Here is a 16863-nt window from a genome sequence, read left to right as displayed (position 1 = left end):
GTGTGGGGCAAGCCGCCAGCAAGTGGCCGAGCGACTCGCTCTCTCACAACAAACACGGAAGTTGCGCTGCAGCTCTCCGCTGCAAAAAATGACTGCTGCAAAAAATTTCTTTTTTTTTTCCCGCTGCAAAAAAATAACAGTGCAAAGTGGAGAATTTAAACAACAACAGAGGATTCATAAGATCTACATCTGACGGCGTTCTTTTCTGTTATAATATCACATTTCTGTGGAGCTCATAAGCCCCGCCCACTTTTCACGCTCCTCTCTGCAGTGGGGACGCGACCAAAAATTTTGGTCGGGGTCTCTATTCCATACCGCTCTGCTCCGTCCCGGCACTTGTGTGCGGTGGAGACGGGGCTTTAGATTTTGAAATAGATCCCTTCTCATAAACCTGATTCGAGTTCTATAGGTCTATGGCCACACTCTTTCTGCTGTTAGCATCATGTAGCTTATACAGCTCCACCGGAGCTTGTAGTCCTTGATTGTTGCGGTTTTTTGATGACATCACGTGCCGGTGGGGGGAGGGATTATGTCATCTTTCTTCCACAGATGATCATTTTTCCCGACACGAGCCGGGGTTTTAGAATTTCCCCACTCTGGGAGCCGTGTTCACAAAAACATGTTTTCATGCATCTAAAACCGCCTCGTGTGGACGACAGGCCAAATAAAATGTGGTTTAGGTGAACCAGGTTCCTGATGTGGATGACAGGCCAAAAATAGCTCGTTTAGGTGAATGGGTTTCATTGTGTGAACGACCCCTGAGTGTATTGGAGGTTCCTCCTTGTTAGACGGAGTTTCAACTGTCGCCAAGGCCTGATGAAATATAGATATATGTTATGAGAAGGATTTGTTGCAACTCACTCTTGAAGAATTGAATTTTTTAAATGTTTTAAATAGACCTGAAGTGCTGCATTCTAATACATAGTTGACACATTGCTTCTATCTGCAGCCTAAACTGAGCACCTGAAGACTCTGAACTGTGAACTAGTTTCTATTCTCCTCTTATTAGTGTTTAATACAATATTAGATCTTGTTAGTTCTCTGCAGGCCTCCTATAGCTCAGTCTCAAGACTTTACAATGTGAACTAGTTTATATTCTCTTATTAGTGTTTAATACAATATTAGATATTATTAGTTCTCTGCAGGCCTCCTATAGCTCAGTCTCAAGACTTTAGAATGTCACAGTCACACTGAATAAAACTGCTGATGGAACAAGCCTGATTTTCAATACTTATATCAAAATCAACAACTTTTTCCCCAAGTAAAGAATATTTTATTCCTCATTGAAAAATGTAAATAATGTTCAGAATAAAACGTGTGAAAATTTGGGAAAAGAAAAACTAGCTAGATCATAGGGCCTTGAAATTAATACCACCTGTGTGGATTCTACATGTATAATTCTTCAGCATTTTGGAAAGGAAAGTCATCCAAATTCCTCTTCTCTGCTTCAGCATTGGAACACGTCAGGACGAGTCAAAGAATTACAAAACAATCAGAGGCTGCCTTTCAAAAGGTATATACCACGTGGTATCAAATGACCAATCATGTCGCTTGTTACTGGGCCTAACACAAAACAGGAAGTCAGTTGTGAGATTTGTACTTAAACTGATAATTTGATATATTCAGGCGGGAAAAATGGATTTAGATTAAATTAGTGGGTGATAAGCAGTGATGGTCACTATAAACATATTTTAAATGGCTTTGTGCAACAAGTCTGCTATTATTTTGGCTGTTTTTTCTGAAAATTGTCCGTCCAAATGACAGCATGATGGCTCGCTGCCATATTTATCAGTGTTTTTCTTCTTTTACCTCCAAGGCTCAGATAATGAAAAAAACATTTGTTTAATCAAACATCATTCCTCCTCTCTTTCCCACATCCAATATTAGTGATTCAGGGGACATTGATCAGTGGCTGGAAAAACAGGGAGACTGCTCCAGGCTTTGCCTGCTTTCAGGTCATCAAGTAAAAATTTTTTTTTAAAGGAAACCATAATGAGACACTTTCCTGAATCAGAAGCAAACACCAGAATGTCTTTCATTTGACATCTCGTACCCTCCTGGGTTGAAATGGTGAGGAGCCACTGACTCGTTTCTGATGTTTTGTGAGGACGTAATGAACGGCTGGAGAAACAGCATTGATCTGTCCTCCACGATTCCTCCGCTGTATATGAATCAACATTTACCATCCATCACCAAAGCGGCGCTACGCTGCAAATACTTGGCCACCATGAAAAGTTGTAATCCCGGTATTTATGAGCGAGGATAAAAATGGCAGCCATGGAGAGGAAATGCACAGCCGAGCTGATTTACTGTCCAGATGAGGAGACTTGGTTATTGATCGGCCTCTGCTTTCAGGTCCATCGCCTTCAGCCAGGCCCACCAATCAGCCTTCAGAGCCATCCAGGAACTGACTGCGTCTGGGGGTCAGATCATTCATGTAAAATCCCACAGTTCTGACAACTGAACTACTAAATTTGAGAGATATAGATGAAATGTGGGTTTTCCTTCCAGTTGGTTACTGGATTGAGAAGCGGTGCCGTGGTGTGTCAAGAGAGCATGACGATGTCATAAGCCAGTGTCGGTCCTCGTAGGTAAAGAGGGGCACTTACACAGGAGTTAGATGTATCTCTGCTCAAATAAAAAGTCAGACTCTGTACCTAAAAATGTGTGGGCAGGATTTTCGTGTGATCCCACTGAAAAATTGTGGATGTATGGAAAAAAAACACGACCACTGGCTACCATTTACCACTACCCCTTCGTTGAGGTACTGTTGCAGCTGAAAGCCGGTGCATGGAGTGTCTGGAACCCAAAAGCAGACCAGGAGGCAGAACAGGTGCAATTGGCAGTGATTTTATTGAAAATCAAGACCTGCGAGACGAAAGATCGGAGACTCTGGGACGCAGAGTATACGCAGGCAGGAGAACGGCAGCAGGGAGGTGCGCTGCACCCCGTGGAAGAGTGCTGACGGCACACAGGGGCGTAGCCAGGAGTGCTGCGCAGGCGGGAGGACTCTTGAAGAGGGAAGCCGGGGAGTGCATTCTCAGACAGGTTACACAATCTTCTGGCACTGGACCCGCCTCACTGCAGGGCTTAAGAGCTGGGAGCAATCAATTAGTTAATTACCTGCAGGAGTGTCAGTGAGGATCAGGTGCTAGAGCCAGGTGTGTGAATCCTCACAGTACCCCCCCCCCCTCAACGGTCGCCCTCTGGCGGCCTATCCGGCTTGTCCGGGTGCTCCGCGTAGAAGTCCGAGATGATCCGGGGGGGTGGAGGGGGTCCGCAGGAGGAGACTGATTTGAGGAGAGAGACATGAAACATAGGGTGTACCTTGAGGGAGTCGGGGAGCTGGAGGCGGACAGCTGTGGGGTTGATCACCTTGGCGACCGGCAATGGGCCGCTGTAGCGGGGAGCCAGCTTCTGCGACTCGCCCTGGAGGGGGGCATGTTGGGCTGGGACCAGGGCATTGGGGTCATCTTGGGCTCGGGCATGTTGGGCTGGGACCGGGGCATCTTGGCCTCGGGCATGTTGGGCTGGGACCGGGGCATCTTGGGCTCGGGCTGAGACTGGGGCATCTTGGGCTCGGACCGGGACATCTTTGGCTCGGACTGAGACTGGAACCGGGGCATCTTGGGTATCTTGGGCTTGGACCGAGACTGGAACCGTGGCATCTGGGGCACGGGGCTTGGAGCTCGATGTTGACCCCCAGCATATGGTTCTGGTGGCGGAACGAAGGGCTCCTTGCTGGGAGAGGAGTCTGCCAGGGTCCATGGGGAGGGGGTGGCGCTGGGGTCTGACACAGGAGCGTCTATAGGACTTGGTTGGACCAGCCGCTGATGAATGTCTCGAGTGAACGCAGCAAGCTCCAGCAGCAGACGTCCGTGCCGACCAAGTAGCCGCCCCTGGGAGGAGAGGGCTTCTCCCACCGCGTTGAGGTCCGCTGGGTTCATTTTGGTGGCCAGAAGATTCTGTTACGGCTGAAAGCCGGTGCGTGGAGTGTCAGGAACCCCAATAGCAGACCAAGAGGCAGAACAGCTGCAATTGGCAGTGTTTTGATGGAAAATCAAGACCTGCGAGACGAAAGATCGGAGACTCTGGGATGCAGAGTGCGCAGGCAGTAGAACGGCAGCAGGGAGGTGCGCTGCACCCCGTGTAGGAGTGCTGACGGCGCATGGGGAGTGCAGCCGGGAGTGCTGCACAGGCGGGAGGACTGCAGCAGGGAAGTGTGCGGCACCCCGGGGAGGAGTGCTGACGGCGCACGCAGCCGGGAGGACTCTTGAAGAGGGAAGCCGGGAGTGCATTCTCAGACAGGTTACACAATCTTCTGGCACCGGACCGACCTCACTGCAGGGCTTAAGAGCTGGGAGCAATCAATTAGTTAATTACCTGCAGGAGTGTCAGTGAGGATCAGGTGCTCGAGCCAGGTGTGTGAATCCTCACAGGTACTGAGCACCGAGGAACGGGTCTGTGAGGAGGAGCGACAGCGCCGCCATCTGCTGATTGGTAGTGACAATCGTCACTCTGGACTAGCCCACAATAGTCAAATATTTCATCGGCTGTAATCCCGCCATTGCTGCTTACATACGCTGCTTTGCTCACTGGTTGTTTTGTTAACTGGGTTTATTGAAACGCCGGCACACGGCACAACATCAAGGTCTTTCAAGGAGGTGCAGACGCTCCTCTCACAGGAGAGGAGGAGCTTCAGCAGGAGCTGGACGCTGCTGTTAACAATGACAAATTTTAAGCTGTGTCACAGAGAACGACTGAGACGGCTACGGAGTTGTGGCCGGGGTGAAGCCAGGTGCTTCCTTCTCCCTGTGTCGTTCACAGCTCCGCCTACATTTTATCCGTACTTCCTGTGGTGAGATCACATGGCAGATTTGGTCCTGGGTGCGCTTTGCCATCCCGTACCCTCCTGCTCCGCCACCTACGGCAGTGGAACCTAACGGCTTAATTAAACGATATTTTGTCTGGTCTTATTAACACTTGCTGAAACAGAAAAATTTTGTCATGTGTATTTGAAGACCTACTTTTGAAAGACTTGTTCAGGTCCATCCTAAAAAACCAACTGTGCAATTTCAAAAAATTATTGGAAAGTTTGAAACTGGCCAGGATTAATCAGCAAAGAACTCCAAAAATGTATCCTCCATTAATCTCTCTCTCTCTCTCTCTCTCTCTCTCTCTCTCTCTCTCTCTCTCTCTTCTCTCTCTCTCTCTCTCTCTCTCTCTCTCTCTCATCTCTCTCTCTCTCTCTCTCTCTCTCTCTCTCTCTCTCTCTCTCTCTCTCCTCTCTCTCTCTCTCTCTCTCTCTCCTCTCTCTCTCTCTCTCTCTCTCTCTCTCTCTCTCTCTCCTCTCTCTCTCTCTCTCTCTCTCTCTCTCTCTCCTCTCATCTCTTCTCTCTCTCTCTCTCTCTCTCTCTCTCTCTCTCTCTCTCTCTCTCTCCCCCCCCCCCCCCCCCCCCCCAACATGAGAGAGCAACGACACACACTGTGTAACACCAAAATACTACCGACTGGAAACCCCGCCTCTCTACAAAAGTTCCCCACTGTGGTGATCAGTTAAGGTCATAAATCCCCCAGTTACTGTGGGGCACTTTATTTTGTAGAGAGGAAGTAGTATTGTTGTTCCACCGTGTGTAACCAAGAAGTGTGTTGGAATAGAGAATAAAGTTTGGAGTTCCTTGCTGAACACGCCGCCTTCCAACTCCCGTTCATCGGCTCTACGCCATCAACATTTTATTTTGGAACAATTTATCAAAGTATTTATGCTGGACTTATTTATTGAAGTATATCTATCTCTTATTGGATTTAATTTATTTATTGTTTTCAAAAGATTGAGTGCAGTACAGTTCAGTTTATTTTTTACTACTACATTACAAGATATATTTATATATTTTATGAGTCATTTTTAAAAATATGTTCAATAAATACTGTTCCAAATTCAGACATAATCGTGATTTCAATATTACCCAAAATAATGGTGTTTGTGCTTTTTTTCTATAAGCGAGCAGCCCTATGTTGTATTTCAAAATGAGAGTTTTTTCAGAAAAAAAAAAATCTCTAAATGTGCTAAAACTCTAAATGTACGTCTCCAAAAAAAACTTTTACAATTATGAATGACTACATGGTGCCAATGTCATGTTTGTATCAGAAATGTAAAAGTATACTTTCTCCTTCCGTCATTTCACAAAACTCAACATTAATCAAAATGTGTCACATGTTTTGCTCTTCAAAAAAGTAATTGCAATTCATCCAACAAAGTCCTGCTCAATACTTTAGACAAAAGCGTTACGAGCTCAGCAGCAAGCAGCTTGCTACTCACTGAACTCAAACCAACTGGTAAACAAGAAGATAACATTTAGTACAGATAAGTGTTCACATGAAGAAACTTCATTTGGTGTTTTGAAAAGGTGCTATATGCTATGCTATGCTAAGCTAAGCTAAGCTGCCTCTTCCTTGTTTACGTGAGAGGTGACATCTTTGAAATCTCGAGAATATCCAACTGATCGTCAGTAATTTGTGCAGTACTCCAGTTTACTTCTTTAAAATATTCAGCAGATTAGTCAGCATGAAAGCAGCTCAATGTTAAAAAGGAAGTGATCATAACAGCTTCCAACATTCAGTGTATCTGAATCTGAACAAACACTTGTAGTAAATCAGCTGGTTTGAGGTATTGAAGTGTAAAACACCAAGCGAAGAAAAGCCATCAGAGCAGAAGAAGCTGTTCACTTCATCTCCTGGACCCCGGAGGCTGAAACATCACAGGTACCATTGATCTCTTGTGATCGCCATGATCATCAATGGTCTCTGGTGATTGCTGTGATCTCCGGTGATCGCAATGATCATCAGTGATATCTGGTGATTGCCGTGATCCCTGATGATCATCGATGATCTCTGGCCTGCCGGCTCGCTCATTAGCTTGGGAGAAACAGGAACACGATGGGTTCTCTGGCTCCTGCTGAGCACCGGGCTCCAACTCAAACCACATCAAGTCTGCCAAGAAACAATTGTAAAAGTAAAACTTCGTTCTCATGGCAACACATCCTGTGAGAGCAAAGCCAACATACAGACTCACGTTGAGATTTGTTACCTCATAAGGATCACTGTACCATTTATGATGTGTTTGGCTATCAATAATGATTAATAGTTATCGAAGATAGTTATTCATTATGTTATTGAACATTTAATCTGATCTGTATCAGAACTCGGAGCTCCACCTGTCTTAACAGGAAATGATAGTCAATCAGTTCTATCAGTCTCATAAGATATACTAAACAGTTAATCAGGAACTTGAATTAATAGTTAAATTAATTACAGTTACCAGAATTAACAGTAAAGCTTGAAGGATTTTGGAGTTCTTGACACAGAAGAGTCGACATTTCATTCACCTTTGTGCTCATTAATAAAACAGCAAGTATGATTCCAAACATTATATTTATTAATGAAAACAAATAAAACACAGATTCTAATGACCTATATACAGCTGGGTGTGTGTGTGGGGAGAGAGAGAGAGAGAGAGAGAGAGAGAGAGAGCGAGAAAGAGAGAGAGAGAGAGAGAGAGAGAGAGAGGGGTGGAGGGAGTGTGTGTGTGACGTGTGATGGAACTACAAAACAAGATGGCGGATCACAAGAAACTCCATTCAAATGGAGGTTATCAGAGAGCAGGAGGTCTGTCCTGGGTCTCCACCATGTGCTGGAGAACAATGGAACATGGAAGCTAGTCTTTAGCATCTGCTTCCGGTGTGTCTCTGCTAAATTTCTAGAACCATTTCTAGAATGAGTTGATGTGAATGCGATTTGTCTTGTAAAACGTCAGGAGTCGTCAGATGGTGTTCAGTTACTGTGTGATGTTGTCTTTGATGTGATATGTGTAGGATTGTGAGTTAACTAGTTAGTAAAGCAAAGATTAGTATGCAGACCCTGCGTCTGTGGCAGAGCTAACGTTGGTTTACAGGTTGATAACTGCTCCTAATATCATTATCAATAGAACTCAATCACTGTAATAGAATCAACACATCTTCATAAAAGTTACAGTTCTATCATAGCATCAGGTTTAACTAATCTCAGGTAATCCCCAGTTGTTGTTACCACTTCCTTGGTGTCTTCAAAGAAGGAATTCAGTTGTTGTCCTGCTGGAGGGAAGCTGGTGTCTTCTCCTGTAGTTAGCACCTCCTGCTAACTGTGGTTGCTGGTTCTGCAGGCTGAGGAGAAGAAGATGAAGTTGATGTTTCAGGAGTCCTTCTTTGCAGCTCCTGGTTGTTCCTTTTGTCCAGACTGAGGAGCTGGTCGCTCAGGTCTGTGATGCTTTTCCTGCTGGTTGAGAAAAACACAAAGAAGTTCTGTGAGGCGTCGTTTCCCCGGTCCCGTCCTGGAGGAACTGGTTGGGTTTCCTTGGTTGATGGGAGATCAGACTCTGGGTGCTGGTCTCTGGCTCAGGGGAAGGTCTGACCCTCGTGGTCGGGTCAGCAGAGGAGTTGAGGAGTGAAGGCCTCTGGTTGCAGGCCTCTGGGGTTAGCTGTATGCTAACGCTGGGTGAGCTGCCTCCAGCAACCTCCTCCTCCATTGAAGAACAGGAGCAAAAGTCTTCTTGAGAGAATCTCCAAATCTTTTCATGAATCTTTTGGGGATTCAAAGGTGTGAAATCCTGAGAGCTTCAACCAATCAGTGTCTGGCTGAGAGCATGAGGGAAGCGTCTTTTGAGCAGAAAGCGGGGGAGGATTTACATGGGTCTGCAGTGGCAAAAGGTCCCCCCACCTACTGGGTGTGATGGTCAATCACATTCCTGTGTCAGAATTCACATCATGATAGTTGTATCATAGCAAATCAAAATGGTCTTTCCTTAGAAATGAACAAACTTTCTGTGGTCTTGTGAGATCCCAACACTCGCGTTTGACATGGAGAAAAGTGCTACTGCAGTGGGGGCATCACTATCGAGTGAAAATCTTATCTTTGCATCAGTCATGTCGCGGAGAGCCTGTTCCTGCCGGTGGTGCTGGCGGGTGGAGGAGGGAGAGGCAGTGACGGTGACGGAGATGAAGAAAGACAGAGTGCTGGGAGAAAAGGGCACACTGGTTAGCGACGCTGCTCCGGAGCCAAAAGGTCACAGAGAAGCATCATAGTGAAACACATAACGTGAGATCCACACTTCACACAGGATCAGTCTCAAAGCAGCTCGGGTTCCTACACGGCTTCACCATGGAAACTGGAAGCAGCTCAGGAGCTCCACACGACTCTAACCGAAACAGACCGCCATCCAGGAGGAGTCCACAGTGGAACCAGGTTGTGGAGGAACCAGGCAGGGGAGGAACAAGGTGGTGGAGCAACCAGGTGGTGGAACTAGGTAGTGGAGCAACTATGTGGTGGAGGAACCAGGGGGTGTAACCAGGTGATGGAGGCACCAGGTGGTGGAGGAACTAGGTCGTGGAGGAAAAGGTGGATGAACCAGGTGGTGGAGGAACCAGGTAGTAGAGGAAGCAGGTGGTGGAGGAACCATGTGATGGCGCAACCAGGTGGTGGAACCAAGTGATGGAGGAACCAGGTGGTGGAGGTACAAGGTGGAGGAACCAGGTGGTGGAGGAACTAGGTGGTGTAACAACCAGGTTGTGAAAGAACCAGGTGGTGGAGGAACCAGGTCGTGGAGGAAAAGGTGGATGAACCAGGTGGTGGAGGAACCAGGTAGTGGAGGAAAAGGTGGAGGAACCATGTGATGGCGCAACCAGGTGGTGGAACCAAGTGATGGAGGAACCAGGTGGTGGAGGTACAAGGTGGAGGAACCAGGTGGTGGAGGAACCAGGTGCTGGTGGAATAAGGTGGTGGAGGAACCAGGTGATGGAGGAACCAGGTGATGGAGGAACCAGGTGAAGGAACCAGGTAGGGGTGGAACCAGTTGGTTTCGTGACGACAGTGGAAGAGTCATGTTTCTGACTTTGGCTGAGCTTGTTTGTTTTGGTTCCCTGGTGAAGGATCGTTTGGTTCAGCTCACAGTGATCCCCATCCGGAGGTTCAGCACCTCCTTTGAGGGGACTTGTGACCATGACAGGGTCTGAAGCTCCAGACTCTGAAGCTCCACACTCAGAAAAACAACCCCATCAGATTAAGAGCATCTTGTGTTTGTTCTTTATCGATCAACTGTCCGACTTCCTCCTGAGCCTCCTGTCGTTACGCCGACCGTCTCCACGCACTCATCCACCTCATCGTCCATGTCCAAACCTGCTCACAGATCTTAAACCATAGCCCCCACAGCCCCCCTCCACTCCAATGACTCCTTCACATACATTATTGTTGCTTAAATCCATTGGGAATAAAAATTAGAACTCTTCAGAAAGTTACAATTCAAAAACTGATATAGTCAGAATGCCAACATTTCGTCTATCAAACTGATCCCATGTCGCTCTGTGACTCTCAAACTGTGGCACACGTACTACTGCAAGTGGTACAGCACCTCCCTCTAGTGGTGGGGGAAAGTCCTGAATACTAATTTCTTGATCAAATTTATTTGAAAATGATCAGAATGAAAAATTATAAAACATATGAATATTAATATTCAAAATGAGAATCTCTGTCCATAGCTCAGAGTCAAAGCCCCGCCAAGCGTCTGTTCAGGTCAGTCAGGGTGGTGGAACTCGTGGTGAAGCACCGCCCTGAGTGGAGCGCTGCCCTGTGTGGAGCTCCGCCCCGATGAGAACCACCAAGAAACCCTTCACACGGAAAGACACAACTGGAAACACAACAGAGAATGAAAACTGCTAAAACTCTGAGAGTTGCACTGAGAACAGACTGGACACGGCAGTGCCTCACCACCACCACCAAGTGGTCACGAGTGGCATACCAGGACTCAGACACACGGCTCCTTTGAGTATCACTGAGAACAGAGGCTCTGAACCGTTTTGATCTCTGACCCAGTGCTCCCAGTACAAAGTGGCCCGGGCCCATTTAAATGTCAACACTTTCATTTCAACGGATCAGAGTCTTGGTTTGATTTGTATTCAAAAACTGAATCAAGTTCACTGAGGCCACGTTTACATGTACCCGGGTATTTGAAAAAACCTGTGATATTTCTCTGCATTTGCATTTGAGCTGCGCATTTAAACTTAAACCAGCTACGACTCACCACAAACCATGATTTCTGAAAACTGTGGAGATCTGGATAAACTCCGTGTCTCCTTTGGTTGCATCCAAAGGCGGGTAGGCGGATATTGACCTCACTAATTTGTGACATTGTTTTTTTTCCAGGATTGTGGTTGGCTATCATGGCTTCGTGCTTCCTGCTACACTGCCCCCTCCAGGTTTGGTATGCTCATAGCAGCTCTAAACCTGGCGTAAATGCAGGTCTATTTACAGTGGTCCCTCGTTTATTACGGGGGTGAGGTTCTAAAAACAACCCGCAATAAGCGGAATCCGCAAAGTCATAAAAATTTTTTTTACAAGTATTAGAAATGTTTTATGGCTGTAAAACCCCTCACCACACACGTCATACACTTTTCTCAGACAGGAATGAACATTATGTCACGTTTCTCTCTTGTTTAAACACTTCTAAAGTTCAAAGCTTCGTAGATTTTAAAACATAAACATACCTCTGCCTTTTGGCTGCGACCGCAGGTGCCTTTGTCGGTGCAGAACGTTTTGTTGATATTGTGGGGTTTGTCAGGAACAAAACTTGCAAACAAACAGCACTTCAGAGTCACACTGCTATCGGTCAGACATTGATGTATATTTAGCAAGTCGAACACATTCACGTACATGAGACATGGTATGGAGATTGATTGACAAGGGTCTACAGTCCCTTAACCAATCAGGACAAATAATACAATGTGCAGGTTCTCCCTTGGTCAATCAGGAGACAGAACACAATGTGCAAGTTCTCCCTTGAACAAAAAAAAAAGCATGCAAAATTGCACACAAAAAAATCAGCGAAACAGCGAGTCACGTAAGGTGAACCGTATTATAGTGAGGGACAACTGTAAATTAATATTTGTTTTATAAAGGTAGAGGGGGGAAATGTCAGTTTTTGTTTAAACCCAGGTACGTGAAAACGTGGCCTGAGATTAACGTGCAAAAACCTTGTAAAATAAAAGACACTGTTCTCACTGTTCTCTGTGATGATCTTAAAACAATTCTTAATCTGGTGTAAACCTGCACCTCCAACACTCAACAAGAGCAATGAACAACAACTCAAGTTGCCACCAGAACAAATTTAAAGGCTCAAGTCAATATTAATACATAAAATCATCTGAAATCCAAATGTATTTTTGATTTAAATACTCAAAATACTGAAGCTAAATTCTGATATTTGGCTTTTAGTGGTGGTGGTGGGGGGAAATGACTCATCTCCTTTTTTTCATTCGAAAAACTTTTCCATCACTTCAGTCAAAAGTTCTCGCCAAGCTCCTTCTTCTGCTGCTCAGTGGAGCGTGTTCAACAAGTCAATGACGCCTCACTGCCCCAAGTGGTGGGAATCGCAGCCGTGCGGCCCACAGGAGTGGAGCTGAAAGTTTTTCCAGGCCCAGTGGTTGGCACTGGAGGCTCAATGGTGGAGAAACACTGACTTGGAATACAAGGATGTGGTGGCAGGTAAACTCTTGCCATCCGGTGGGACCGAGGATTGATTTCTAAAACGCTCCATCATATACAGGGTGACCAGGTAGGTGTGCAGGAACATGCAAAATGACTCCAGCCCACAAAGAAAGAAAAAGTTAGAAAAGCCTTGAGCAGCAATCCCCCCCCAACGGCTGAGGAAACTCGCTCGAACAGATGAAGTATGAACAGGAGCAGTGGTTTGCATGTGCAGGGGCACAGTGGCGCAGCGGTTTGCATTTGCAGTGGCACAGAGGTGCAGAGTTTATCATGCCCAGCCAGCGGCTGACGGGAGGGTCTGCAGACCCCCCCGGTCCTCCAGCATCCCTGCGCCTCTGGCTATGACTCATCCCGCCGCCTGCAGCCCGCCAGGGAGCGCGGAGCGGCTCCGGTATGTCACCGGTAAAGCACCGGAGAAGAACGCGGAGGTGGGCTTCGCCCCTCAATGTCACTCACCTGTTCCGTGATAAACCGTCAGACGCGGCGGTCAGGTGCGCGCTTCTGCCCGGCCGCTTCGTGTCCGAGCCATCGCATCGTTCCACAGTCTAGACCGGAGGGGGAGGGGGGAGGGGGGGGGGGGGGGGGATCCGTATCACAGATCGGTGATCGTGTCCGGGGCTATATGTGCGGAGGGGAATTCAGCTGAGGCTCCGGCTCGGGTCCGGGTCCAGGTCCGGGTCCGGGCAGTCTGATGGATGTCGCTGCGTGGCTTTCTCAATGGGTGGAGGAGGACTGGCGCTCCAGGCGCGTTCAGGGACTCCTACACAACTCGGATTTCTCAAACACGTCAAACTCATGTCATTTTGAAGGTTTTCTTGTTTGTTTATTTATTTATTTTTGGGGGGGTTGGGCTGCGAAACTAATAACGTTTGTAATCACTCCTAATTGAAGTGTTGTTGTTTTTGTTGGTGGCAGTGTCATTGTTATTGGGGGTGGCATTGCTGTTGTTGTAATTTGTGATGCAGTTAGTGTTTTGTTGTTGTTGTTGTTGTTGTTGTTGGTGGTGGTGGTGGTGGTGGTGGTGGTGGTGGTGAAGGGTATAACCAATTTCAGCCAAAGTTAACTTCATTTAAATACAATGAGTTGATAAACCACATGATAAAAATATTGTCTTTCTTAGATTGAGAGCGCCCCCGAGTGGTGACAACGTTGTAGTTTTAAACATCCAGTGAAGAAGGAGCACTTACAAAGATGATTCTTTTCATAACCTACTTGTAGACAATTACAAGCAGATGCTTCATTATTCTCTTTTAAAAAGTGACCGTGTTTTTCGGCTCATTTAGTGGAAATGACAGTGAGTCCGAGTTTAATGAAATAAATCAACCTCAGGGACACTCTCAACAAAGCATCAATCATCCTTCGAAGCATTTTTAGGATTTTGCCTCAAAAATTCTTGCAAAATAAAGCATGTATACATTATTCCAGTTTATTAAATTATTTCTATCCCCCTACTGGCCAGCTGTCACTGGGTATAACCATATAGAGACTTAATCTTACTTAGACCTATTTGTAGAGTTGGAGCCACTCTGGACGTGACTGGGCTCCTGCGTGAGTTCATAATCACATATCAGTCTTTGCCATTTTTCATACGATTACCAAGTAAAGGATTAAAGAACTGGGGGGAGTTCTTTGAAATCCAATAATTGGTACCATGATCCAACTCTCCATGGTTAATTCGGAATCACGAGCTCCAGCTGAAAGGTGAGTAAATATGTGTGTAGCGAGACGACATATTGTTGTGTGTTAGCAGTAGCAATGCAAGTGTTGTAACAAAATGGGGAGGGCAGTGGTCTTCATCAAACCAGTTTTTCGTCCCATGGCTGCTCCAGGAGGTCTTCCTCATCGTCATCCCCCTCAGTCAGTGGGTGATATGACATGAGGTAGTTGCCATCAGTTGTTCATGAGTCAAATGTGTCATGAGTCAGGTTGTTAAGTCTTCAACATCATAGAGCACATAGTCCGTTGGTGTTGGAGTGTTGAGGTCGGTTTTGTTTATCTGGGAATTGGGTGATTTCCTTCTTGGGGATTTCAGACAAAATCCTTGTTAATGCTGCATATAAACATACACTATTTACCGTGATCACACTGGTCCAAACATGAGAAGCCAGTGAATGTCAGCAAGAGTCCAGTCAGTCTGTGGTCAGTCAGTGGTCAGTGAACAGTTCATCTGTGGTCAGTGAAGTCTGTCAGTGGTCAGTCTGCAGTTTCTCATCTGGGTCCTGCAGCATGGATCCATTGGAAAAAGGCTTTTCAAAGTAGAGGTTTGGCTGGGCATCCTTTCCAGCACCAGTCCGGTCCTGGTCTCGTCTCATACTTATATTTTCATTTTGGACATTTTCAACAAGTCATAAATTCCTTCATTACTTCATTGCATATTTCGTGTGTGTGTGTGTGTGTGTGTGTGTGTGTGTGTGTGTGTGTGTGTGTGTGTGTGTGTGTGTGTGTGTGTGTGTGTGTGTGTGTGTGTGTGTGTGTGTGTGTGTGTGTGTGTGTGTGTGTGTGTGTGTGTGTGTGTGTGTGTGTGTGTGTGTGTGTGTGTGAGTGAGTGAGTGAATTAAGATATTTTTCTTCATATTAACCATAAAAAACACACCAGCAACACAATTTATTCACGTCTGTTGAGCAGACAAAGTAAAACTTATCACATGTGTTACTGATTTTCAGTGTTTATAGACGTTTTACTTTAAACACGGAGTAAAAATGTTCACATTTCTGCAGTTTTACCAGCCAGCTCGCATAATCAATAGAAATAATTTATTCCTACAGGACCTGAACGCACCGTGCGAATACTATGGAAGCTGAGAGGCAAATGTTCTCCTCAGGGTCCTAAATCCATAAAATACATTCCCATTCACATCAGCTCAATATTCAACAGGTGGAAAGCACCAGGAATGAAGAATGAATGAATGAATGAATGAATGAATAAATGAATAAATGAATAACAGCAGGCCACAGAAAATCACATACTCTGTACACTGTTCACATGGAAACCGACACATGAGCAACATGATCTAAAGATAAATCTCCCAAGACTCCTTCTCTGGTTGCCAGGAAACAGCTTCACTTCCTGTCAGCGGCCTGGCGTTGACAAACAGGAAGAGGAACCCAGGACCATGCGTTTCACAGTCTCACCCAAGTTCTGTGCCACAAAATGTGAGTGTGGGATGTGGGAACTGGGAAACTTCCCACATCTAGAGTCTAAACTAGAAGAGAAACAAGCTGTTGCACATGAATCTCAGGAGGGTTTCCTGGGTCAGATATATATATATATATACTCGGGGCAGTAACCCCCAAACTGGAGGAGTGGCTACAGCAGATCCCTGGAACAACCTCAGACATCTCAGTTCCAGTACTTGGAACAGCAAAGATACTGCGCAGGACCCTCAAGCTCCCAGGCCTCTGGTAGAGGACCAGGACCCTCAAGCTCCCAGACCTCTGGTAGAGGACCAGGACCCTCAAGCTCCCAGGCCTCTGGTAGAGGACCAGGACCCTCAAGCTCCCAGGCCTCTGGTAGAGGACCCGAGCTTGGAATAGAAAAACAGGTGACCGCCCGCGGAGGGCGAGAGGGGGATTTTATATATATATATATATATATATATATATATATACAGGATAACTGGCTTGTGGCGGCCAAGCGTTCATAGCGACGTCGCTTTCTGATCCTTCGATGTCGGCTCTTTCTCTCATTGTGAAGCAGAATTCACCAAGCGTTGGATTGTTCACCCACTAATAGGGAACGTGAGCTGTGGTTAGACCGTATATATAAAATGTATTATTACAATAGATTTCAATATTTCCCAGTTGCACGTGAATACACCATTATTGGTCAATGAGACAAGATAAATTCAAACTTTTGTTGAATATTTTCACCTTTTAATTGCTTTTTTTAATTCAGAAAACATGGTTGTATGTCATTCATTTATAATAAATATTTTACCAAAGTCCCACTTCCTGGGGAAAGGCTCACTTGTTGGCTGCATTGGGTGAAAAAGGTTTGAAATCCACAAACTGTGGTCAAACATTGTGTTAGATGTTATTGAGGGAAAAGTGAAGCAGGAGTCCATTTTATTTATCGTCCCAAATTGTGGAAAAGTTTCAAATATGGCGACTCTTCCAATAAAGGGTTAAATACATGATCCTCATGTAGATCCGCAAAAACACTGACGATTAGTTGTTAGGAATCCTCCAGGAAGTCCAGCAGCATTCAAGTGTGTCGAAACTAGTTTCAGTAACTGGAAAGTGGGAAAAAATATGTTCCCAAGTGGGAAAGATGTGCCTTGATGATTCAAACTG

The 16863-nt window shown here is 45.9% G+C and overlaps 1 protein-coding gene across 1 annotated transcript in view; it reads right to left on the bottom strand.

The window, feature by feature from the left end:
• Positions 1 to 13134, bottom strand: part of LOC308140379 (ras-related protein Rab-27B-like) — a 114082-nt gene extending 100948 nt beyond the window's left edge. Inside the window, exon 1 of the mRNA XM_080510141.1 lies at positions 13027 to 13134. The gene's annotated coding sequence lies outside the window, so the exon portion shown is untranslated. The remainder of the gene's footprint in view (positions 1 to 13026) is intronic.
• Between the last annotated feature and the right edge of the window lie 3729 nt (positions 13135 to 16863).

Source organism: Blennius ocellaris (assembly GCF_963422515.1).
Source record: "Blennius ocellaris genome assembly, chromosome: 15".
NCBI classification, from domain to species: domain Eukaryota; kingdom Metazoa; phylum Chordata; class Actinopteri; order Blenniiformes; family Blenniidae; genus Blennius; species Blennius ocellaris.
This window is presented reverse-complemented; position numbering and strand designations above follow the sequence as displayed.